The 27,013-nt window shown below is 41.5% G+C and overlaps 1 long non-coding RNA gene across 1 annotated transcript; it reads right to left on the bottom strand.

Annotated features, from left to right (window-relative positions):
- Nucleotides 1-7,636: 7,636 nt before the first annotated feature.
- On the bottom strand, nt 7,637-25,168 carry LOC133537745 (uncharacterized). The gene is made up of 3 exons (XR_009802820.1): nt 25,056-25,168; nt 20,281-20,428; nt 7,637-7,941 (listed from the first exon to the last, which is right to left on the bottom strand). It is a non-coding gene; the product is annotated as an uncharacterized LOC133537745 (long non-coding RNA).
- Nucleotides 25,169-27,013: the final 1,845 nt, after the last annotated feature.

The raw sequence follows: 27,013 nt of genomic DNA, 5'->3' as shown, positions 1-27,013 counted from the left end.
TAAACACCTCCCTCGGGAGGCGTTCGGGTGGCATCCTGACCAGATGCCCGAACCACCTCATCTGGCTCCTCTCGATGTGGAGGAAGAGCGGCTTTACTTTGAGTTCCTCCCGGATGACAGAGCTTCTCACCCTATCTCTAAGGGAGAGCCCCGCCACACGGCGGAGGAAACTCATTTCGGCCGCTTGTACCCGTGATCTTATCCTTTCGGTCATGACCCAAAGCTCATAGGTGAGGATGGGAACGTGGATCGACCGGTAAATTGAGAGCTTTGCCTTCCGGCTCAGCTCCTTCTTCACCACAACAGATTGGTACAACGTCCGCATTACTGAAGACGCCGCACCGATCCGCCTGTCGATCTCACGATCCACTCTTCCCCCACTCGTGAACAAGACTCCTAGGTACTTGAACTCCTCCACTTGGGGCAGGGTCTCCTCCCCAACCCGGAGATGGCACTCCACCTTTTTCCGGGAGAGAACCATGGACTCGGATTTGGAGGTGCTGATTCTCATTCCGGCCGCTTCACACTCGGCTGCGAACCGATCCAGTGAGAGCTGAAGATCCCGGCCAGATGAAGCCAACAGGACCACATCGTCTGCAAAAAGCAGAGACCTAATCCCGCGGCCACCAAACCGGAACCCCTCAATGCCTTGACTGAGCCTAGAAATTCTGTCCATAAAAGTTATGAACAGAATCAGTCTAATATTCATATTTGAAAAACGTTAAGTTTTGCTTTACTTCATAGGAGAGTCGTTGTTGTGCTTTTAGTGTTTTCCTGCCTTCTCCTTTGTCTGCACCTGTGCTTTTAGGGATTCATCCTCGGCAAGGGGTGGACCTTCAGGCACACCTGCTCGCAATTAGTAAACCTGTATTTAGGCTCGTCACTGTCAGCTTGGCCTCGCCGGTTATTGTCTCCAGAACTCCTGTCGTGCATGCACCTGCTTCACCAGACCTGATATGTTTTCGCTACTTTGTCCTGAATTCCTTAACCTCCTGTGTGTTTATCTCCTAGTCCCCCTCAGGTAAAAGGATTACTTTTGTTAGACTCTTGCCCTGCTCAGTGTGCCCTGGCCCTTTCTCCTGCCGACCTCTGAGGAACCTATTTTGTCCAGATTTCATGGTGTGCGTTTCTGCCCCATCGTCCTTAGTTATCCCATCCAGCCATCAATTTTCTACTGCTTATTCTCTTTGGGGTCGCGGGGGGCGCTGGTGCCTATCTCAGCTACAATCGGGTGGAAGGTGGTGTACACCCTGGAAAAGTCACTACCTCATTGCAGGGCCAACACAGATAGACAGACAACATTCACACTCACATTTACACACTAGGGCCAATTTAGTGTTGCCAATCAACCTATCCCCAGGTGCATGTCTTTGGAGGTGGGAGGAAGCTGGAGTATCCGGAGGGAACCCACGCATTCCCAGGGAGAACATGCAAACTCCACACAGAAAGATCCCGAGCCCGGGATTGAACCCAGGACTACTCAGGACCTTCGTATTGTGAGGCAGACTCACTAACCCCTCTGCCCCCGTGAAGCCCTTAATTATCCCTTTTGGCTATATAAATTTTGACTTTTTTTTAAATTCAACTTTGTCTCCTGTCTCTGCATCCTGGGGTCACCCCCACTTGTTCAAGACCTTAACAGTTGTCCCGATACCAATATTTTGGTACCGGTACCGGTATTATTTCGATACTTTTCACTACTTTTCTAAATAAAAGGGGACTACAAACAAAAAAAGGTGAAATAACTGAAAACATGTTTTATATGCTATTTTCTTCAAAATAGCCACCCATGGCTCTCTCTGATTACTGCTTTGTACACTCTTAGCATTCTCTCGATGAGCTTCAAGAGGTAGTCACCTGAAATGGTTTTCACTTCACAGGTGTCATATTTGTGATGCCTTCAGGGACAATGTAAAATGTAAATAGTCATGAAAATAAAGAAAACGCATTGAAATTGAAAAGTGTGTCCAAACTAGTGTTGTCCCGATACCAATATTTTATACAAAATTATTTTGATACTTTTCAGTACTTTTATGAATAAAGGGGACCACACAATTGGTTATTATTGGCTTTATTTTAACAAAAAAAATCTGAGGGTACATAAACATATATCTTTCTTATTGCAAGTTTGTCCACAAAGGAAATAGTGAACATACAACACAACTTGACTTTTAGTAGTAAGTAAACAAACAACGGTTCCTAATTTAGCTGCTGACGTATGCGGTAACATATTGTATCATTTATCATTCTATTTTTTTGTCATTATTATTAAGGACAAGAGTTGTAGAAAATGAATTATTAATCTACTTGTTCATTTACTGTTAATATCTGCTTACCTTCTCTTTTAACATGTTGTATCTACACTTCTGTTAAAATGTAACAACCGCTTATTCTTCTCTTGCTTGATACGTTTCGTTAGTTTTGGATGATACCACGAATTTGGGTATCAATCCGATACCAAGTAGTTACAGAATCATACATTAGTAATATTCAAAGTCTTCATGTGTCCAGGAACATAGTTCCTGAGTTACCAAGTCTGCTCATAGATGGATGCAAATGCTGTAAACAGGAACAAGCATATCCTGTAGATAAAGCTCATTTACCATAAGTCCAGTTTATAGGATAAAATGGTGGACAGCAGAGTTATGATCAGTCTAAATAGAGCAGTTCAGAATATACAATATATAAAGTCTATTTGATGTTTTGTACTGCAGGTAAGTGATTGAGATCCATTTGATTAACAAACATCATCATTTTCTACTCCCAAGTGGGCCGGACTGGTGAAATCACGGCACACTAACTTAAAAATAAAGACAAGTAGTTACAGAATCATACATTAGTAATATTCAAAGTCCTCATGTGTCCAGGAACATATTTCCCGAGTTAATAAACATAATATACATTTTCAAAAAACAAAAAGATGTCGTGGCCGCTTGTACCCGTGATCTTGTCCATTTGATCATTACCCAAAGCTCATGACCATAAGTGAGTATGGGAACATAGATCGACTGGTAAATAGAGAGCTTTGCCTTCCGGCTCAGCTCTTTCTTCACCACAACATATATATATATATATATGTATATATATACACATATATATATATATATATATATATATATATATATATATATATATATATATATATATATATATATATATATATATATATATATATATATATATATATATATATACACGTATATTTATATATATATATACACACATATATATATATATATATATATATATATATATATATATATATATATATATACATATATATATATATATACACATATATATATATATAGATATATATATATACACATATATATATATACATATATATATATACACATATATATATGTATATAAATATATATATATATATACACATATATATATATATACATATATATATATATATACACATATATATATATATATATATATATATATATATATATATATATATATATATATATATATATATATATATATATATAAATAAATAAATAAATGGGTTGTACTTGTATAGCGCTTTTCTACCTTCAAGGTACTCAAAGCGCTTTGACACTACTTCCACATTTACCCATTCACACACTGATGGAGGGAGCTGCCATGCAAGGCGCCAACCAGCACCCATCAGGAGCAAGGGTGAAGTGTCTTGCTCAGGACACAACGGATGTGACGAGGTTGGTTCTAGGTGGGATTTGAACCAGGGCCTCTCGGGTTGCGCACGGCCACTCTCCCACTGCGCCACGTATATATATATATATATAAACAATAATGAAATACAAAAAAAACAATGTCTGTCTGTAAATACAAAAGATTAACAAAAAAAAGTGGCCCCAGACCTTTCTATATGTAAAAGTTAATAATCATATTAATACATCATTTTGATAATTATATTAAAATAGTTATTAGTGCAACTACTAGGGTTGAGCCTCCCCTATCTTTTAAACTGCTGATGCCTTTTTTAATCATTGCTCCTTGAATGCATTATAATTATGTGCTGTTAGATGCAAAACTGAAACCAACAAATAGCTTCGTCTAATACTGCCACACTTATATTTATCATATTTTTACCTTTTATTCAGTCACCTCATACTTGTTACCTAATGTTGGCGCTGTGGGTGAATGCATGAAAGTGACAGCTGAAGAGATTATTTTTTTTTTGTTTCTTTTGTAGAAAACCCACCAAAATCAAATAAGTAAAAGGGCTGAACCCCACTCAATATTGCAAGAGTTTGTGCGACTATTGCGGCATGTGCTCTTGTATTTTATGGTTCCAAGAATCGGCAATTCAAGGCCAGCAAAGGCAGAGCAGGTGCAATGTCTGACGGACGGGTGGAAGGGCAGCTCCTTTAATTGGCCTTCTTCCAGACTCATCCCAGGGACAATCTGGAGAGAAGCTGCATGTTTATTCTAGCGCAGACTTTGCATTAATACTGCAATGACCCAAATATAAGACGACCATATGAGCTGAGTATGTGTTTGTACGTCCTGTTTGTGCAAAAAAATAAAATAAAAAAAATAACAGTGAAGTCGGCACGTTGTGTATATCGTAAATAAAAACAGAATACAATGACTTGCAAATCCTTTTCAACTTATATTTGATTGAATAGACTCCAAAGACAAGATATTTAATGTGCGAACTGAGAAATTTTTTTTTTTTTGCTAATAATCATCAACTTAAAATTTAAGGGCAGCAACACATTGAAAAATAGTTGGCACAGGGACATTTTTACCACTGTGTTACATGGCCTTTCCTTTAAACAACACTCAGTCAACGTTTGGGAACCGAGGAGACCAATTTTTGAAGCTTTTCAAGTGGAATTCTTTCCCATTTTTGTTTGATGTAGAGCTTAAGTTGTTCAACATTCCTTTTTTCTGTTGTGGTATTTTAGGCTTCGTATTGTGCCACACATTTTCAATGTGAGGCAGGTCTGGACTACAGTTAGCCCAGTCTAGTACCGGCAGTCTTTTACTATGAAGCTACGCTGTTGAAATAAGTGGCTTGACATTGTCTTGCTGAAATAAGCAGGGGCGTCCTTGATAACGTTGTTTGGATGACAACATACAGTATGTTGCTCCAAAACCTGTATGGACCTTTCAGCATTAATGGTGCCTTCACAGATGTGTAAGTTACCCATGCCTTGGGCACTAACACACCCCCATACCATCACAGATGCTGGCTTTTGAACTGTCTGTGTGTGCAGGTGTGTGTGAGCGACACAGAGAAAAGCTTTGACTCAATTGATCAGAGGTCATTGTGTTGCCACCTGTTCCTCGAAGCAGTTCTCTCTATTAGAGATGCTCTGTGTGTGAATGTGTGTGTGTTTGTGACTCTGTGTGCGCGCATTTACATCTGTGTGTGAGTGACAGGAATAAAACATTTTGACTCACCCGGGGAGAGATCGTTGTGGCGCTACTTGTTCCATCGGCATTTCTGTATCGTGACTGCTTCTCCCGAGACATGTGAGCATGTGTGTGTGTGTGTATGTGTGTGTGTGTGTGTGTGTGTGTGTGTGTGGTGTGTCTGTGTGTGTGTCTGTTTGTGCGTGCATTTGCATCTGTGTGTGAGTGACAGGAAGAAAAGCTCTGACTCACCTGGGGAGAGATCGTTGTAGCGTTACTTGTTCCATCAGCATTTCTGTATCGTAACTGCTTCTCCCGAGACATGTGAGCGTGTGTGTGTGTATGTGTGTGTGTGTGTGTGTGTGTGTGTGTGTGGTGTGTGTGTGTGTGTGTGTGTCTGTTTGTGCGTGCATTTGCATCTGTGTGTGAGTGACAGGAAGAAAAGCTCTGACTCACCTGGGGAGAGATCGTTGTAGCGTTACTTATTCCATCAGCATTTCTGTATCGTAACTGCTTCTCCCGAGACATGTGAGCGTGTGTGTGTATGTGTGTGTGTGTGTGTCTGTTTGTGCGCGCATTTGCATCTGTGTGTGAGTGACAGGAAGAAAAGCTCTGACTCACCAGGGGAGAGATCATTGTAGCGTTACTTGTTCCATCAGCATTTCTGTATCGTAACTGCTTCTCCCGAGATGCGTGAGTGTGTGTGTGTGTGTGTGTGTGTGTGCGCATTTGCATCCGTGTGTGAGTGACGGGAAGAAAAGCTCTGACTCACCTGGGGAGAGATCGTTGTGGCGTTATTTGTTCCATCAGCATTTCTGTATCGTAACTGCTTCTCCCGAGACGTGTGAGCGTGTGTGTGTGTGTGTGTGTCTGTTTGTGTGCGCATTTGCATCTGTGTGTGAGTGACAGGAAGAAAAGCTCTGACTCACCTGGGGAGAGATCATTGTAGCGCTACTTGTTCCATCAGCATTTTTGGATCGTGACTTCTTCTCCCGAGATGTGTGAGCGTGTGTGTGTGTGTGTGTCTCTGTGTGTGCGCATTTGCATCTGTGTGTGAGTGACTGGAAGAAAAGCTCCAAATCACCTAGGGAGAGATCGTTGTGGCGTTACTTGTTCCATCAGCATTCCTGTATTGTAGCTGCTTCTCCCGAGATGTGTGTGTGTGTGTGTGTGTGTGTGTGTGTGTGCGTCTGTGTGTGCGCATTTGCATCTGTGTGTGAGTGACGGGAAAAAAAGCTCTGACTCACCTGGGGAGAGATTGTCGGGGCGCTACTCGTTCCATCAGCATTTCTGTAACGTTACTGCTTCCCCCGAGATGTGTGAGCGTGTTTTGTATGTGTGTGTGTGTGTGTGTGTCTCTGTGTGTGCGCATTTGCATCTGTGTGTGAGTGACGGGAAGAAAAGCTCTGACTCACCTGGGGAGAGATCGTTGTGGGGTTACTTGTTCCATCAGCATTTCTGTATCTTAACTGCTTCTCCCGAGATGTGTGTGTGTGTGTCTCTGTGTGTGCGCATTTGCATCTGTGTGTGAGTGACGGGAAGAAAAGCTCTGATTCACCTGGGGAGAGATCTTTGTGGCGCTACTTGTTCCATCAGCATTTTTGTATCGTGACTTCTTCTCCCGAGATGTGTGTGTGTGTGTGTGTCTCTGTGTGTGCGCATTTGCATCTGTGTGTGAGTGATTGGAAGAAAAGCTCCGAATCACCTGGGGAGAGATCGTTGTGGCGTTACTTGTTCCATCAGCATTTTTGTATCATGACTTCTTCTCCCGAGATGTGTGAGCGTGTGTGTGTGTGTGTCTCTGTGTGTGCGCATTTGCATCTGTGTGTGAGTGACTGGAAGAAAAGCTCCGAATCACCTGGGGAGAGGTCGTTGTGGCGTTACTTGTTCCATCAGCATTTCTGTATCGTAAGTGCTTCTCCCGAGATGTGTGAGCGTGTTGTGTGTGTTTGTGTGATTGTGTCTCTGTGTGTGCGCATTTGCATCTGTGTGTGAGTGACGGGAATAAAAGCTCTGACTCACCTGGGGATAGATCGTCGTGGCACTACTTGTTCCATCAGCATTTCCGTAACGTAAATGCTTCCCCCGTGACGTGTGAGTCTGTGTGTGTGTGTGTGTCTGAGTGACCGGAAGAAAAGCATGGATTCCCTTTGAGAAAGACCCTGTCTTTTCAGACTTTTTTCACGCCACAAAGGTTGTGTTATGACATCATCATTTGTTTGTTGTCTATATTTATTCGGTCGGAGTTCCACATTTTGAAACAAATATGTCCAAGTGTCCACGTCAGAAAACAGTGTTTTTGAGTAGAAGCACAGTAAATAAATGGTTCACCTTGACTGTTGTGGCCATGGAGTGCGGTCACATGACAAAAGATTTTAGAATCAATACTAGCATATTTGTATCAGTGAAGGACAGCCTCTTGGTTAACATTGAAAAAGCTTCTTGGCTGCATTTCAGATCTCCCTGCAGGAGTGTGGAGTCTCAGTCTCAGTCCTGGAGTTCATGTAAATCCGTCCGTCTGCTGTTTACACTCAGGCTAAAGCTGGTGTTACCAAGTCTGCTCATAGATGGATGCAAATGCTGTAAACAGGAACAAGCATATCCTTTAGATAAAACTCATTTACCATAAGTCCAGTTTATAGGATAAAATGGTGGGCAGCAGAGGTATGATCAGTCCAAATAGAGCAGTTCAGAATATACAATATATAAAGTCTATTTGATGTTTTGTACTGCAGGTAAGTGATTGAGATCCATTTGATTAACAAACATCATCATTTTCTACTCCCAAGTGGGCCGGACTGGTGAAATCACGGCACAATAACTTAAAAATAAAGACAAATTCAGATTGTTTTCTTTGTTTAAAAAAAGAACAAGTACATTCTGAAAATGTAAAAATTTACATAAAACACATAACAAAAAAATAAGTAATAAAATGAGATGTAACTAAGGACTGAGGGGAGGTGACGGCATCAGACACCGGAGAGTGTGTATTTCCAAGTATTTATTAAATATATACTATATATAATAAACAAACAATAATAATTAAACTAACCAAGGAAATGGAACGTGACAAAATCCAAGAGTGCGTATGGTGCAAGACTATGTGTGTAGATTAGCTGTTGAGTGTTACCGTAAATGTTGAACGAAAGCGAAGGAACACGGAAGTCCGTGGGGGCAGGCGGATGATCCAAGGCGAGCGAGAGGCGTCGAGAGAAACGCGTCCAAGCGGAACGTCGAGAACCCAAAAGGGCTGTCGGGGAGGCAATGGGAACAACAGGGAATCACAGGAGAAAACACGGAAAGCGAAAGGAACAGAAGACTATATATGGCGGGTTGTGCGGTCTTAAAAAGGCAGCTTGTTCATCCCAGGTGTGCTGATTTCCAATTGATTGCAGCCGTGCGGAGTTGCGCCCGCAGCGGAGAGGGAACGCCCGTAAACCGTGGCCCGCGGTGCTCTCACTGGAGTGCACAGATGGATGTACAGCGTAGGCAAGAGTCTGAGCCGTAGCAGTAACTGAGCTATCAGATCTTGTTATTGTTAATGTGTCTGTTGGCCGAAGAGAAAAAACTGTTCAGGTGGCGGCAAAGGTGTGGGCTAGTGCTATGAGGGCAATGAGTAATTTTTTCCCTTTGGCCTCAGTCTGGACCCCCTCTCCAGGGGCCCAGGTTTACCTGTTTCTCAGCATTTTTTGTAAGGGGGGCCGGAAGTTAGCAGACCCGTCAGCGATTCTGTTCTGTCTCCCTGTAATGTTTGTCTGCTCTTGAATGGGATTGTGCTGAAAATCTCAATTTCCCCTCAGGGATTAATAAACTATTTCTGATTCTGATTCTGAATAAAAAGATTTGGGTCTCAAGTGTGAACGTGGGGCTCGTTTGCCACAACAAATATTGGTTGAATTGTGGACTGTTTAACCTCAATGGCATTCGACTTCAGATGTTTTGCTGTATTAGGAAGAAAGAAAAAATTACAACAAATTAGAACATCTCCCTAGGGAAGCCACGGGGAAGACCCAGGACACGTTGGGAAGACTATGTCTCCCGGCTGGCCTGGGAATGCTTAGGATCCCCCGGGAAGAGCTGAACGAAATGGTTGGGGAGAGGAAAGTCTGGGCTTCCCTGCTTAGGCTGCTGCCCCCGCGACCCGACCTCGGATAAGCGGAAGAAGATGGATGAATGGATGGACAAAAGGTCTGTTGAGTTGGGGTTATGCCGAAAAAGTGTCAGATTGTTCAGGGTTGCTGGGAAGCAGGAGCAACTGTGCACAAGTCAATCCTTCATAGACAAACACATCTACAGTCGCTGAACGAGAATCAATCCCAAGCTGGCTGTGAGGAGTCAGCCGTGTGCACCACTACACTGCCGGTCAACTGCAACAAGTGACACAAACATAAACCGATTGACTCTTTCTTTCAGCTTGAAGATGTACAAGAATGTGTCTGGTCATCTCCGCTCCCTTGTATGTGCAGCATCAGGACGCGGTACCTGGTCATCAGTGATGCGACGTCGAGGCAAGAGACGGTGAAGACAAATGCGCCAACTTCATTTTCAGTGTTGTGCAATTTCTGAAGTTGCCATGATGAGGATGAAGGACCTGCAGCTCTGCTGTCCTCTCCTCTCGGATGTTTCCAAAACTGACGACTATGTTTCCTTTGAACCACTGCAAAGTTATATACTGTAAACCATGGGTGTCAAACTCTGGCCCGCGGGCCAAATTTGGCCCGCCGTGTAATTTCATTTGGCCCTTGAGGCAATAATAAAATAACATTAGAGCTGGCCCGCCGGTATAATACAGTGGCGGTGCCGGCGTGTCAGCGCATTCAACGCTAATTCTCATACTTGCCAACCCTCCCGATCTTTCCAGGAGAATCACGAATTTCAGTGCCCCCCGCGGATCTCCCGGGGCCACCATTCTCCCGAATTTCCACCCGGACAACAATATTGGGGGCGTGCCTTAAAAGGTACTGCTTTTAGCATCCTCTACAACCTGTCGTCACGTCCGCTTTTCCTCCATACAAACTGTGAACCCACACCAAACAAGAATGACAACCACATTTCGGGAGATCATCCGCACCGTGACACAACATAAACACAACAGAACAAATACCCAGAACCCCTTGCAGCACTAACTCTTCCGGGACGCTAAAATATATACCCCCGCTACCAAGAAAACTCGATTTTGCATGTCACTATAAAGTTATATAAGCCTTGCTTGTTCAATAGTCAATGCAAAACTTGTTTGGGTCCCTATTAAAAGGTTAAGTTGTTCAACTTTGGCCCGCGGCTTTGTTCAGTTTAGAATTTTGGCCCACTCTGCATTTGCGTTTGACACCCCTGCTGTAAACAGTGTAGTGTTAGATTAGATTACATAGTACTTTATTTAATCCTTCAGGAGAGTTCCTTCAGGAACATTTAGCACAATCCCATTCAAGATCAGACAAACATTACAGGGAGACAGAACAGGATCGCTGACGGGTCTGCCGGCTTCCGGCGCCCCTTACAAAAAAGGTGAGATACAGGTAAACAAGTGGGGGGGAATGGGAAGAAAAAAAATACAAGATTAAAATAAAATGAAAAAAATCGGTCTAAGCCTGGGCCCTGGAGAGAAGGTCCAGACTGAGGCCAAAGGACCTCCCGATACCAATATTTTGGTACTTTTCAGTACTTTTGTAAATAAAGGGGACCACAAAAAAATTCATTATTTTGACAACAATATCTTACGGTGCATTAAACATATGTTCATTATTGCAAGTTTGTCCTTAAATAAAATATTGAACATACAAAACAACTTGTGTTTTAGTTAAAGTTAAAGTACCGTAATCGTCACACGCACACTAGTTGTGGTGAAATTTGACCCACACCCTTGTTCACCCCCTGGGACGTCAGGGGAGCAGTGAGCAGCAGCCGTGGCCGCGCCCGGGAATGATTTTTGGCGATTTAACCCCCAATTACAACCCTTGATGCTGAGTGTCCAGCAGGGAGGTAATGGGTCCCATTTTTATAGTCTTTGGCATGACTCGGGCGGGGTTTGAACTCACGACCTACCACAAGGCCACTGAGGAGCCACTAGTAAGTAAATAAAGGCTCCTAATTTAGTCTGCTGACATATGCAGTAACATATTGTGTCAATTTCCATTCTCTTATTTTGTCAACATTATTAGGACAAATGGTAGAAAATGAATTATTAATCTACTTGTTCATTTGCTGTTACTATCTGCTTACTTTCTCTTTCAACATGTTCTATATACACTTTTGTTAAAATGTAATAATCACTTATTCTTCTCTTGTTTGAAAACTTTACATTAGTTTTGGATACCACAAATGTGGGTATCAATCCGATACCCAGTGGTTACAGGATCATACATTGGTCATATTCAAAGTCCTCATGTGTCCAGGGACATTTTCCTAAGTCCATAAACATAATACAATTGTGGCATTGTATTGAAAAGACTTGAAGCTGTATTTGCTGCCAAAGGTGCATCAACAAAGTATTAAGCAATGGCTGTGAATACTTATGCACATGTGATTTTTTTTTTATTGCATTTTTATTTTTATTTTTATGAATTTGCAAAACAAATGAAGCTTTTGTTTGAATTGTCATAATGGGGTACTGCCTATTTAATTTTGAGGACAAATATGTGTCATGACAGGTTGCAGCTTGCTGCGGCGATTGTTCTTCCAGGATGCAACCAGACCTTTCCGGACAACTTTGGAGGGTAGGAACATGTTTAATTACCAACTAATCCTACACATCAGACAAGACAGGAACCAAACAGAAGAAATGCGTGCCGATCACATGAAAAGCTAATGAACAAAAAAAAAAAAACTTACCGTAGGAAACATAAAAGCTAAACAATTAGCATGATCTATGGCATGGAATTACATGAAACTGTGGCATGAAACCAATAACACTTACGTCGACACGGCATAAATCGAACAATGACGCCAGGCCGACTGACTGGCAAAGACAAGCTTAAATACTGCCTCTGATTAGTGCTCGGGAAGCAGGTGAGCGGGCGATCACTAATCAGACAGGTGAACACAATGAATAACCATGGCAACCAAAACAAACAGGAACTAAAGGAGTCCAAAACTAACAAAAAATACAAAAAACATGATCCGTACCATGGATCATGACAATATGATTATTTTCCATTTTGGAATAAGGCTGTGGCATAACAAAATGGGAAGCTCTGTGAATACTTTCCAGATGCACTGTATATACACTGTGGTGGTGGTGGTGGGGAGGGGTTGTATAGGGTAACCATGTGCGGGACCGAGGGTATGAGAACAGGCATTGAGATAGCGAGCCGCGTCGATTTGCCGCTAAGGAATTCCTGGAATGGAAATGAGGTGAGCCGATCAATTCGGAGACTAAAAACCCCCACAAGGCGGAGCGAGGGGTTGGTGCCGGGTGGGTGGCTGATTGAACTGCATGATGGTATCTAGATCATTGCTCTAATCCCTCTTGATTTCACTGACCGACTGAGCAAGCAGTGGGAGTGCTTCTCAGCAATCAGCGGCATGGACCCCGCTCTGTTTTTTTTTGGTTATTTTTCATGGGGGCGGTTTCTCTTCAAGTTGAGAATCCATTGTGTGCTGTAGTCAGGGCCGGCCCCTGGCATAAACACTGTGTGGTTGTTTGGGCCACAACGATTAAGGGGGGCCAGATAATTATGGCCACCATGCCTGATCATTATAATGTTCATTGTTTAGTGTGGTTTAGCAGCTGTGTCCATTCAAAAGCCCATAGAGAGGTTTTTCAACCTTTTTTGAGCTGAGGTGTATTTTTTTCATTAAAAAAATGCAGAGGCACACCACCAACAGAAATCAGTAAAAAATTAAACTCAGTAAACAGTAAAAAGTTGTTGTCGCAATTGTTGGATATGACTTTTGTCAAGACTAGGACTATGGTGTGGATTGTTTTCCCGAGGTGCGAAGCGACTGGATAGGAGACGACGTGAAGGTAAGGACATCTTTTAATTAATAACTCAAAAAAGGTACAAACGAAAAGTGCTCACAGAGGAGGTAAAAAAACTTGGCTCTAAAAACAAAAACTTGCACTAAGGCAAAACTATGGACAAAAAACAAAAACTTGCACCATGGCATGAATAACGAAAAACTTACTTGGAACAAGAAAGGAACATGGATCATCGGCATGGAAAACACTGTGTGGTTGTTTGGGCCACAACGATTAAGGGGGGCCAGATAATTATGGCCACCATGCCTGATCATTATAATGTTCATTGTTTAGTGTGGTTTAGCAGCTGTGTCCATTCAAAAGCCCATAGAGAGGTTTTTCAACCTTTTTTGAGCTGAGGTGCATTTTTTTCATTGAAAAAATGCAGAGGCACACCACCAACAGAAATCAGTAAAAAATGAAACTCAGTAGACAGTAAAAAGTTGTTGTCGCAATTGTTGGATATGACTTTTGTCAAGACTAGGACTATGGTGTGGATTGTTTTCCCGAGGTGCGAAGCGACTGGATAGGACACGACGTGAAGGTAAGGACATCTTTTAATTAATAACTCAAAAAAGGTACAAATGAAAAGTGCTCACAGAGGAGGTACAACAACTTGGCTCTAAAAACAAAAACTTGCAGTAAGGCAAAACTATGGACATAAAACAAAAACTTGCACTGTGGCATGAATAACGAAAAACTTACTTGGAACAAGAAAGGAACATGGATCATCGGCATGGATAACATGGGTGTGTTGGAGCCTATCTATATTATTTATTTATTTATTGTTTTGACAATCTAATTCAATAATGCCAATGAAGATGTTGATTATTTATTGGATGTTTTAGATGAATTATAATTGATTGATTTTTTTCAGCTGCTCACGCTCCTCCTGGTGGGCAACTTCCTCCTCCTATAATTAGGAGGACAGCACAGCTGGGCGCTGCCTTTGTCTGTCTGTCATATTGAAGGAGTGAGGAGTGATATTGTTTGTTTACCACTAAATAAGTTTATTTGTATTATATAGAAAGTCAACCACGGTGAATATTTTTTGTTTGTGAAAATAAATGATCAACATTTTGAATCTGGAAGTATCTCTGCGAGTGCTTTTTAGGAATTTAGTGCGTCATAAAACCTACTCCTCAAGGCTACTCTGCAAATCTTTATTTTTATTTTTTCGAAACTTATTGGAACGACAAAGAAGCTGCTACAGGGTGTGTAGGAGGTGATAGAGGGTGAGTAGAAGGTGATGTCGCCAGGCTGACTGCCTGGCAACTACAGGCTTATATGCTGTGGTGATTAACTGGTGCATGAGTCCAAATGAACCAGGTGCGTGACATGACAGGTGAAAACTAATCGGTAGTCATTAAGGGTGTGGGTAGATCCTGCTGAAATATTATTGTGGAGAGACGGAGCCGACGAGCCGACAGCAGGCTCGGACAAACGGTGGTGCGGCCCAAGATGGCGGCGAGAAGGCGGAGCATGCAGCCAGCCGAGTCAGGTGCGTAAACTACACAACTGCTCTCAATCTCATCATCTTCTGCTGCAGCATAAAAGGGGTCAAGGAGGAACACTCGAGGCAGAAGTAGGCGAGAAGACCACGGCGAACGACGACCACGAGCGCGACGAGAGAGACCCCGAGCAAGATGAGCCCCCGCAGCAGACGCAGCCACCGAGCACCGATAGGTGCGCCGCGACTAGCAGGAAGAGCCAGCGAGTCAGAAATTGGCGCGACCGACTGGCCACACAAAGTATTTGTTGAAAGAATAAATCAGAGTCAAACCTGCTATGATGCGTCCTGTATCTATCGGCACTGCACCCCACACAATTATGTATTGAATGAATACAGAATAGTTTTGAATCGGAAAAATATCGTTTTTGAACCGAGAATCGCGTTGAATCGAAACAATCGATATATAATCGAATCGCGATCCCAAGAATCCATATTGAATCGAATCGTAGGACACCCAAAGATTCGCAGCCTGAGTAGTCTTGGTGACAAAACAAACAAGAGTGCGCAAGATCAGGAACTAATGGAGTCAAAAACAAAACAGAACATAACTAAATAAAATATGATCACAAACACATGACAACTTTAAACCAGACCTGGGGGCGACATGCAGTCCGTTGAGCTTTTCAATCTGGCCCGCCGGACATTCCCCAAAAATGTTTTTTGTATCTTTAAGATGGAAAGTGTATCTGCCATCATGATGTGCACTCATATTTTCTAATGACCGTAAGTCTTGAACTAACAAACTAACTTGAACACAGTATTTCAATGGTTGGAATCTGCGCTTATGGATGATATACCAGTTACTTTGGTAACCTAATTAGTTACTGTGGTCATCTAATTAGTTACTATGTTCATCTAATTAGTTACTATGGTATTGTAAGTCACAGCAGCTCAGACGAGGCACCAAGCAGTGTGGGTGGGGAGCGTTTCCACAGACGTGGAAGGAAATTTTGACAAGAAAGTTCTAAAGCGTAGTGATGTATCAGATATATCAGATTGTAGGTAGGTTTATTTTGTACCCTTCGCAATCATAATTCACTGTTTGTTGCATTTTTCTCGCTTTTCACTTGATTGTAAAATGGGTCGATTAAAAAGGGGGTGTGACGTTCATATTCTGTCAATATTCAGTGTTTTATCCTTCATAGAAACATGTAAAATTCCATTATATTTTTTAAGGCGGTCTGTCAACGTTTTTAGCATTCAATCAGACAGTATTGTGAGGTTGTGTATTAGTGTTAAAAAAAATAGATATCCCAGTCCCCAGACACATTTTTTTCTCTAAATGTGGCCCTCGAGTCAAAATAATTGCCCAGGCCTGCATTAAACCATAACCGACCATGCATCACTATAGCTCTTGTCTCAAAGTAGGTGTACTGTCACGACCTGTCATGTCATGACGGGGTTTTTGCAGCTTACTACGAGGTTTGTTCTTCCAGGATGCAAACGGACTTCTCCGGACAAGGGTAGCAGGTAGGAACATATTTAATAATCAATTGATCTGTGGCAAGAAAAGAGCATGGAACTATGGCATGAACAGATCAAATGTCGCCAGGCCGACTCACTGGCAAAAACAGGCTTAAATAATAGTCTCATAATCAGAGCAGGTGCATGTCCGAACACCAGTGGCAGGTGAAACTAATGAGTCGCCATGGTAACTAAACAAGGGAGCGTAAACAGGAACTAAAAGAGTCCAAAACTAACAAGAAATAACAAAAACATAATCCAGACCACAGATCATGACATGTCACAACACGACGTGACTTATTTGAAGTTTTTTGGTGTTTTCCTTTGCGTAGTATTTTGGTTCTTGTCTTGCGCTCCTGTTTTGGTGGCTTTTCCTGTTTTGTTGGTGTTTTCCTGTTGCAGTTTCATGTCTTCCTTTGTTTTAGCAATCAAAAATGTTCATATAACAGCAACATTTAAGATGTTTCCACAAAAGCTATGCATCCTTGGTGGTCCACTCTTATGAAAAGAAAGCACAGTGTGTGCATGAATGAGAAGGTTGGGGTTGGAGTTACTGTTGACGGCATCAAAATACATCTATTCTCGTCTTTAATGGAAAGTATGGGTTTTCTAGGAAGGCCGATAAATGTTTTTGTCCGGTAATTCCTGAATGTATTTGTTGTGTCTGTTCAAAAGACCACTTTGTTAATAAAAGAGAGAGAGAGAGAGTGTGTGTGTTTGTGTGTGTCTGTGTCAAATCAATCCTGAGCATGACATTAAATCTTTTTGCCGATATCCCGATATTGTCCAACTCATAATTACCGATACCGATATCAACCGGTACCGATATATACAGTCGTGGAATTAACACATTACTATGCCTAATTTTGTTGTGATGCTCCGCTGGATGCATTAAACAATGTAACAAGGTTTTCCAAAATAAATCAACTCAAGTAATGGAAAAAACTGCCATATTTCTTATTGAAGTCACAAAGTGCATTATTTTTTTTTAACATGCCTCAAAAAAGCAGCTTGGAACTTGGGACATGCTCTCCTTGAGAGAACATGAGGAGGTTGAGGTGGGTGGGGTTAGGGTGGGGTAGGGGGTAGCGGGGGTGTATATTGTAGCGTCCCGGAAGAGTTATTGCTGCAAGGGTATCTGGATATTTTTTCCGTTGTGTTTATGTTGTGATACGGTGCGGATGTTCTCCCGAAATGTGTTTGTCATTCTTGTTTGGTGTGGGTTCATAGTGTGGCGCATATTTGTAACAGTGTTAAAGTTTTTTATATGACCCACCCGACAGTATGGCTGTTGACCAAGTATGCTTGCATTCACTTGTGGGTGTGTGAAGAGCCGCAGATGTTATGCAACTGGGCCGGTATGCCCAGTCAGAGCCTTTAAGGTTTATTGGCGCTCTGTACTTCTCCCTACCTCAGTGTACACAGCAGCGTTTAAAAAAGTCATTATACTTTTTTAAATTAATGCCAATATTTTCCGATATTACATTTTAAAGCATTTATCGGACATCTCTACTTTCCATGGAACATTTAAAATGTTGGTGTTGTTTACTTCAGACATATTGCAATCATAGTGCCGTCTATACTTATCTCTTATGTTTGACTGCCATCTACTGGTCACACTTATCATTACACCGTGTACCAAATAAAATTGTTTCGAGGTGGGTAAGCTCAACCAAACTTATTCCTTACATTGGGTGCACCGGGTTATAAGTTTCACTTGTCATGATCCGAAGCCCGGATCATGTTTTGTAATTTTCTGTTTTGGACTCCCTTAGTTCCTGTTTGTGCACCTCTGGGTTTGTTTTAGTTTCCATGGGGATTAATTGGGTTCACCCGCCTCCGGTTAGTGGTCGGCACGCTCACCTGTTGTCGACCACAAGTCAAAGAGCTGTTTATTCACCTCTTTTGCCACACTCGTCCTGGCTTCTTTGTTTGCTTCATGCTCCTGTTAGTCTATGCTAAATAGTAGCCCTAGCATCCAGTGCGATGACACATTTTCCCTTTGTCTTGTTTTTTGTGTTTTTGGTGCGTCTTTGATTTTCGAGGAATAAATCATGTTCCTACCTGCAACTCTTGTCCGGAGTGGTCTGTTTGCAACCCGGGGGAACGAACCTCGCAACAAGCTGTGACCCCCCCCGTAAGAAGAGCACTGTACATTTTTGATAAAAAATAAAATTAAGTGCGCGTTATACATCAGAAAATACGGTAATGTACAGAACATTAGAAGCATTTATTCAGGTAGAAATATCACAGATTACAGCTGTGATAGCTCCCCAAAAAGGTTCTGTCTAGGGTACACTTATCAATGATGAAAAATCATACATATCTGTGATTAATCACGATTAATTTGGAGTTAACTAAGAACAATGCGATTAATCACAATTACATTGTTCAATTGTTTGACAGCCCTTCTAAATTAACTAAAAATCTCAACAAAATTGATGAAAATGTGTAAAAACTTGCACCCCTACTGCGTGGCCTGTGTTGTTATTTTTCTGGCCATCACACTACAGGGTGGCACTGTTATTAAAACCCATACATCATAATGCCTTGTGTTCTACAAAGTACAACGTTGGAAAAAATAAATGGCAGAAAAAACATGGCTGTTGTGGAGCAAAGAATCTCTGCAGGGCGACGAGCAGGTTTAGCATAATTGGCATAATTCAAACGATTATACAACTTCTGGAGCACACGCATGCCAGCGTGTCTTGCAATAACATTTTGATCGCTATTAATGTCATTTCTTTGGAAACCTTAACAGAAAAAAACGAGCACTTGACAGTAAAAATGACGTTTGAGCCTAATGGCGATACATAGGACGATTCAATCAGCGGAAGTTTCAATGGCGTATACACACACACATACACACACAGACACACGCACGCACACACGCACGCACACACATCGATAGTGGATGAGTCATGTCTGCTTACAGTTCCTGCGATGGCCGACTATTTGCATTCACAGCACACGCTAACTCTCTCCTTCGCTTCCCCTCTCCCTCCATCTGCCTGTCACATTGTTGCCTTGGCACTACCTTGCTGTCTTCAAAGCACACACACACACACGCACACACACACACACACACACACACACACACACACACACACACACACACACACACACACACACACACACACACACACACACACACACACACACACACACACACAGAATGACACCTTTCCTATGGGCCTAGTGCACACACACACACACACACACACACACACACACACACACACACACACACACACACACACACACACACACACACACACACACACACACGTGTTAATTGGCTTCTTCTCAGGTGCTAATGGAAGGAAAGTGTCCAGTTTAAAAACCCATGAGATGAGTGACCAGCGTGTACAGTATGTCTACCGCATGACGTGAGTGCAGCTTTGATATGCGCACTTTTCTTCATTTTCATCAAGCTGCTGAAGACCGGATTTATTCCCTAATCTTTTTCAAAGACAGGCCCATTATGGATTTAAAGGGCTACTGAAACCCACTACTACCGACCACGGAGTCTGATAGTTTATATATCAATGATGAAATCTTAACATTGCAACACATGCCAATACGGCCGGTTTAGTTTACTAAATTACAATTTTAAATTTCCCACGGAGTTTCTTGTTGAAAACGTCGCGGAATGATGACGCGTGTTTGTGACGTTATTGGTCGGAAGGGACATACTAGCTCAGCACCACTTACGGCTAAAAGTAATCTCTTTTCATCGCATAATTACACAGTAATTTGGACATCTGTGGTGCTGGATCTTTTGCAATGTGTTCAATTAATAATGGAGACTATAAAGAACAATGCTGTTGGTGGAAAGCGATGGATTGCAGCTGCCTTTAGCACCGAGACACAGCCGGTGTTTCTTTGTTTGTTGTGAAGCTTTAACACAGAGCAGTCAAGCGAACATGTTTCTCTACGTCAACCAGCATGTTTTTGGATGGGAAAATTGTGATATATATCTTACCGGAGACATCAGTGGATAATGCGTCCTCCTGCAGTACCTGTCAAAAAAGGCAGCTGTGAGTTTGGCTCCTCGGCTTCTCTCTGAGACGCTGGCGTGTTCACCACAGCCATCCGACTTTGAGGTATGTCTTTACAATCTCACTAAAACACTATTAAAACAATAAGCAGATAAGAGATCTTCCAGAATTGTCCTAGTAAATGTGTCTAATTACATCTGAAACGCTCACACTGCCGCCGCCCGGAGCCGTCACTTTTTATTTTATTTTATTTTTAAATTTTTTTTCTAGTCCTTCACTATCAATATCCTCATCCACAAATCTTTCATCCTCGCTCAAATTAATGGGGAAATTGTCGCTTTCTCGGTCCGAATTGCTCTTACTGCTGGTGGCTCACATTATAAACAATGTGAGGATGTGAGGAGCCCTCACACCAGTGACGTCACGCGCACATTGTTTGGTACTTCCAGGACAGGCAAGGTTTTTATTTATTAGCGACCAGAAGTTGCGAACTTTGTCGACAATGTTCTCTACTAAATCCTTTCAGCAAAAATATGGCAATATCGCAAAATGATCTAGTATGACACATAGAATGGACCTGCTATCCCTGTTTAAATAAGAACATCTCATTTCAGTAGGCCTTTAACCTTTTGATATAACTATAACTGGCACATTTTTCAATTAGTTTTCTTCTCTTTTAGACACATTTACTAGGACAATTCTGGAAGATCCCTTATCTGCTTATTGTTTTACTAGTGTTTTAGTGAGATTATATGGACGTACCTGTACAACCTGAAAGTCGGAGAGGTGTGGCCACGGGTGTGGTGACTGCCAGTGTCTCCAAGGGAAGCCATGTTTTATTAATTTGAGCAAGGATGAAAGATTCGTGGATGAGGAAAGTGAGAGTGAAGGACTAAAAAAAAAAACAACAAAAAAAAACTAGACAGCAGAGTGATTCAGATGTTATTAGACAAATTTACCAGGATAATTCTGGAAAATCCCTTATCTGCTTATTGTGTTACTAGTGTTTTAGTGATATTATATGGTCGTACCTGTACAACCTGAAAGTCGGAGATGTGTGGCCCCGGATGTGGTGACTGCCAGTGTCTCCAAGGGAAGCCACATTTCTCGACAAGGCGAAAGCAGTCGGTCAAGCCGAGATTTTTTTTTTTCTCTCCTCCACGGTGGAAGCATCCGACGGTCGAGGACAGGTGCAGGAGGAACGACGCAAGCTCTCCGCTCATGTCTACGGTAAGAGCCGACTTATTACCACCTTTTTCTCACCAAAACCTGCCGGTTGGCATGTGGTAGGGAACCATGTTCGCTTGACTGCTCTGTTCCATAGTAAAGCTTCACCGCCATCTTTCGGGACTGTAAACAAGGAAAGAAGGAAACACCGGCTGTGTTTGTGTTGCTAAAGGCGGCCGCAATACACCGCTTCCCACCTACATCTTTTTTCTTTGACGTCTCCATTATTAATTGAACAAATTGGAAAAGATTCAGCAACACAGATATCCATAATTATGTGGACTTATGCGATGAAAAGTGATGACTTACAGCTGTGAATGGTGCTGGACCAAAATGTCCTTTACAATGCGTGACGTCACTCGCACGCATCATCATACCGCGACGTTTTAGCATGATACTTCCGTGCGAAATTTAAAATGATTGTAGCTGAGATAGGCGCCAGCGCCCCCCGCGACCCCGAAAGGGAATAAGCGGTACAAAATGGATGGATGGAATTTAGTAAACTAAACCGGCCGTATTTGCATGTGTTGCAATGTTAATATTTCATCATTGATATATAAACTATCAGACTGCGTGGTCGGTAGTAGTGGGTTTCAGTAGGCCTTTTAAGCTGCTGTGCCTCCTGTGAAGTATTGTCACTCTTTTGGCCTCACCAAGATAATCATACATGGATCCATTTTGCTTTTGACATACACTTAATTACCACAAATATTTGGCCACCTGCCTTGACTCACATATGAACTTGAAGTGCCATCCCATTCCGAACACATAGGGTTCAATATGATGTTGGTCCACCTTTTGCAGCTATTACAGCTTCAACTCTTCTGGGAAGGCTGTCCACAATGTTGAGGAGTGTGTTTATAGGAATTATGGACCATTTTTCCAAAAGCGCATTGATGAGGTCACACGCTAATGTTGGTCGAGAAGGCCTGGTTCTCAGGCTCCATTCTAATTCATCCCAAAGGTGTTCTATCGGGTTCAGGTCAATCAATCAATCAATCAATGTTTATTTATATAGCCCCAAATCACAAATGTCTCAAAGGACTGCACAAATCATTACGACTACAACATCCTCGGAAGAACCCACAAAAGGGCAAGGAAAACTCACACCCAGTGGGCAGGGAGAATTCACATCCAGTGGGACGCCAGTGACAATGCTGACTATGAGAAACCTTGGAGAGGACCTCAGATGTGGGCAACCCCCCCTCCTCTAGGGGACCGAAAGCAATGGATGTCGAGCGGTCAGGACTCTGTGCAGGCCAGTTAAGTTCATCCACACCAGACTCTGTCATCCATGTCTTTATGGACCTTGCTTTTTGCACTGGTGCACAGTCATGTTGGAAGAGGAAGAGGCCCACTCCAAACTGTTCCCACAAGGTTGGGAGCGTGGAATCGTCAAACATTTTTTGGGATCCTGGAGCATTCAAAGTTCCTTTCACTGGAACTAAGGGGCCAAGCCCAACTCCTTAAAAACAACCCCACAGCATAATAGCTCCTCCATCAAAATTTCACACTTGGCACAATGCAGTCTGGAATGTAGCCTTCTCCTGGCAACCTTCAAACCCAGACTCGTACATCAGATTGCCAGATGGAAAGGCGTGATTCATCACTCAAAAGAAGGCATCTCCACTGCTCTAGAGTCCAGTGGCGACGTGCTTTACATCACTGCATCCAACGCTTTGCATTGGACTTGGTGATGTATGGCTTAGGTGCAGCTGCTCGGCCATGCAAACCCCTTCCATGAAGCTTTCTGCGTACTGTACGTGGGCTAATTGGAAGGTCACATGACGTTTGGAGCTCTGTAGCAACTGACTGGGCAGAAAGTCTTTGCACTATCCACTTCAGCATCCGCTGACCCCTCTCTGTCAGTTTACTTGGCCTATAGTGGCTGAGTTGCTGTTGTTCCCAAACTCTTCCATTTTCTTATAATAAAGTTGACTTTGGAATATTTAGGAGCAAGGACATTTCACGACTGGTTTTGTTGCACAGGTGGCATCCTATGACAGTTCCACGCTGGAAATCACTGAGAGCGGCCCATTCTTTCACACATATTTGTAGAAACAGTCTCCATGCCTAAGTGCTTCATTTTATACACCTGTGGCCGGGCCAAGTGATTAGGACACCAGATTCTGATCATTTGGCTGGGTGGCCAAATACTTTTGGCAATATAGTGTAAGTGATGGATATACTTTTATTCATCCCACAATAGGGAAATTATATGGATGGAGTGGAGGTTTTAACTTAAATACATAGTAAAACAGAATTAAATACTAAAAATTAGCAGTAAATATTAGATATTGCACACTAATGATTGCACTATGTATAGATCAGGGGTGTCAAACTCATTTTAGCTCAGGGGCAGCATGAAGGAGAATTATATTCCATTTGTAATATCATGCCATAATAACTTCAAAATAAAAACAACTTCAGACTTTTTGTTATGTCTTACTACAGTCCTCCGTGGTATTAAAAAAAAAAATCACATAAATTGACATTAAATGGGAGGTTTGGAAGATTACAACACTTTGCGCTTTTATTTTGAAGGCGTTTCCCCCCACAGTGCCCTGAGTGAAGTAGTCACCACGCTGACGTGAACAGGTGCGCAAAAAGTTTACTCGTGGAATGTAAGCTAGCGACCGAGCTAGAAGATTACAAGATATGTTTTTGCACTTTTTACATTTCTAAATGATACCTTTGAACACGTAAAAATAATTTTATTTCTACTCATGTCCATGGTAACTTTTTTCAAGGGTCTAAGTTAGAGTTAGAGTACCAATGATAGTCACACACACACTAGGTGTAGTGAAATTATCCTCTGCATTTGACCCATCAACCTTGATCACCCCCTGGGAGGTGAGGGGAGCAGTGAGCAGCAGCGGTGGCCACGCCTGGGAATCATTTTTGCTGATTCAACCCCCAATTCCAACCTTTGATGCTGAGTGCCAAGCAGGGAGGTAATAAGTCCCATTTATTTTTTTATAGTCTTTGGTATGACCGATATCATCGGACATCTCTGCAAATAACGGTTTGAATTGGTCCAGGTTATCAGGGACTGCTATTACTGACGGACAGGTTTCGCGGGCACGTAAGAAAACCCTCGTCTCCATGGAAACATCTCTGTCGCTTCCACTCATTTGCCGCTTTTCCACTAATGCAGGGGTAGGCAACCCAGAACGTTGAAAGAGCCATTTTGGAGCCACATAACACAACACGGTCAAGCACCATTCATATAAAATTTGCGGCCCGCACTAACATTAGACTTTCATATTAAGCCGCAAAATAACGTCTCGCAGGCCGCGTGTTTGAAACCCCTGATTTAATGACTTAACTGCAATAAGAAACCAATGTTTAATGTACTGTAAGATTTTTTGCTAAAATAAAACCAATAATGCTCCTTTTTGTGGTCCCCTTTATTTAAAAAAGTACCGAATAGTATTAAAATAATTTTGGTACTGGTACCAAAATATTGGTATCGGGACAAAACTCGTTCAACACTAATGCTGTCATGCCCTCATGACAGTTTTGGACTTACCGGTATATTTGTTATATCCCTCCGTGTGGTATTTTAGTCCTTGTCCTGTGTCCTTATTGTGTAAATTGACTTTCTCTTTCTGTGCACAGGCGTCCACACCTGCTACCTGATAGCTCACACCTGAGCTTGGTTGCCAATCAGTCTCCTATTTAGTCCGGCAGACTCCAGACAGCGTATGCTTGACAATATGTCTAATATCCAATAAAATAAGTCCTGTGTCTTATGACCTTTTTTGTTGCTCTTGCCTTCATTTTTTTCTTTTTTTTTTACTACTCCTAGTCTTCTATTCTCACTACTTTGTGAGTGCACTCTTTTTATTATTATTAAAGAATATTGTTTTCACTCATTGCTGTATATCGGGGTCACGTCGCAAAGCTGCAACCATGATCCTAAAAATTTCTCCACAATGAAGAAACAAATTATAATTATTGTTATTATTTACATTTTTTGTTCCGTCCAGCTACTCAGGCAAAGCATATAGTTAATATAGATGTACAATTTTAGAAAATAGAAATAGAAAAAAGGAAGACGGAGGAGGAAATTGCAGGGACTAGTGGGGGATAAGACGGAGAGACAACAACAACAGCAAACACAACAATAACAACAACAACAACAGAACAACATCAGTAAATAGGATATGTACAAATTTGATGGTAAAAGAGATAGCAAAGAAGTAGTTAGTGAAATAAATAATACAGAAATGACAAAGAACATTATTACACTACAAATGGAGCAATATAAATACAAATAGAAATAGCACTATTGATAATGAATAATTACAATAATTAACCTCTATTATCAACAATACAGTTGTTCAGCTGCAACAATACATATATGTAATGATAACTTGAAATACAAAAGAAAGCAGATAAATGGAGGGGAAGAAAGAGAAGCCAATTATATTAACCTTGTAGATTGTTATACTAACATTAGGTTAAGCTTTGTCAGTGTGCTATGTGTTACCCAGTTTTACCGTAGGGCGGGGGTTGGCAACCTGCGGCTTTAGAGCCGCATGCGGTACTTTAGCGCCGCCCTAGTGGCTCTCTGGATATTTTTCAAAAATGTATGAAAAATTGAAAAAGATGAGGGGAAAAAAAATATAAGAAACTTATTTTTTGTTTTAATATGGTTTCTGTAGGAGGACAGACATGACACAAACCTCCCTAATTGTTAGCACACTGTTTTTATTAAACATGCTTCACTGTTTTGAGTATTTGCCGAGCGCAGAGTTGTCCTACTAATTTTGGCGGTCCTTGAACTCACCGTAGTTTGTTTACATCAGGGGTCACTAACCTTTTTGAAACCAAGAGCTACTTCTGGGGTACTGATTAATGCGAAGGGCTACCAGTTTAATACACACTTAAATAAATTGCCAGAAATAGCCAATTTGCTGAATTTACCTTTAATAAATACATCTATATGTATATATAAAAATGGGTATTGTTGTCTGTCATTCCGTTGTACATTTTTTTCCTTTTACAGAAGGTTTTTTGTAGAGAATAAATGATGAAAAAAACACTTAATTGAAGGATTTAAAAGAGGAGAAAACACAAAAAAAGTGAAAATTAAATTTTGAAAGATAGTTTATCTTCAATTTTGACTCTTTAAAATTCAAAATTCAACCAAAAAAATTAAGAGAAAAACTAGCTATTTCGAATCTTTTTGGGAAAATTAAAAAAAGAATTTATGTAACATCATTAGTAATTTTTCCTGATTAAGATTCATTTTAGAATTTTGATGACATGTTTTAAATAGGTTAAATTCCAATCTGCACTTTGTTAGAATATATAACAAATTGGACCAAGCTATATTTCTAACAAAGACAAATCATTGTTTCTTCTAGAGTTTCCAGAACTAAAATTTTAAAAGAAATTCAAAAGACTTTGAAATAAGATTTAAATTTGATTCTACAGATTTTCTAGATTTGCCAGAATATTTTTTTTTGAATTTTAATCATA

The sequence above is a fragment of the Nerophis ophidion genome, linkage group LG19, assembly GCF_033978795.1.
Source record: "Nerophis ophidion isolate RoL-2023_Sa linkage group LG19, RoL_Noph_v1.0, whole genome shotgun sequence".
Lineage (NCBI taxonomy): Eukaryota > Metazoa > Chordata > Actinopteri > Syngnathiformes > Syngnathidae > Nerophis > Nerophis ophidion.
This window is presented reverse-complemented; position numbering and strand designations above follow the sequence as displayed.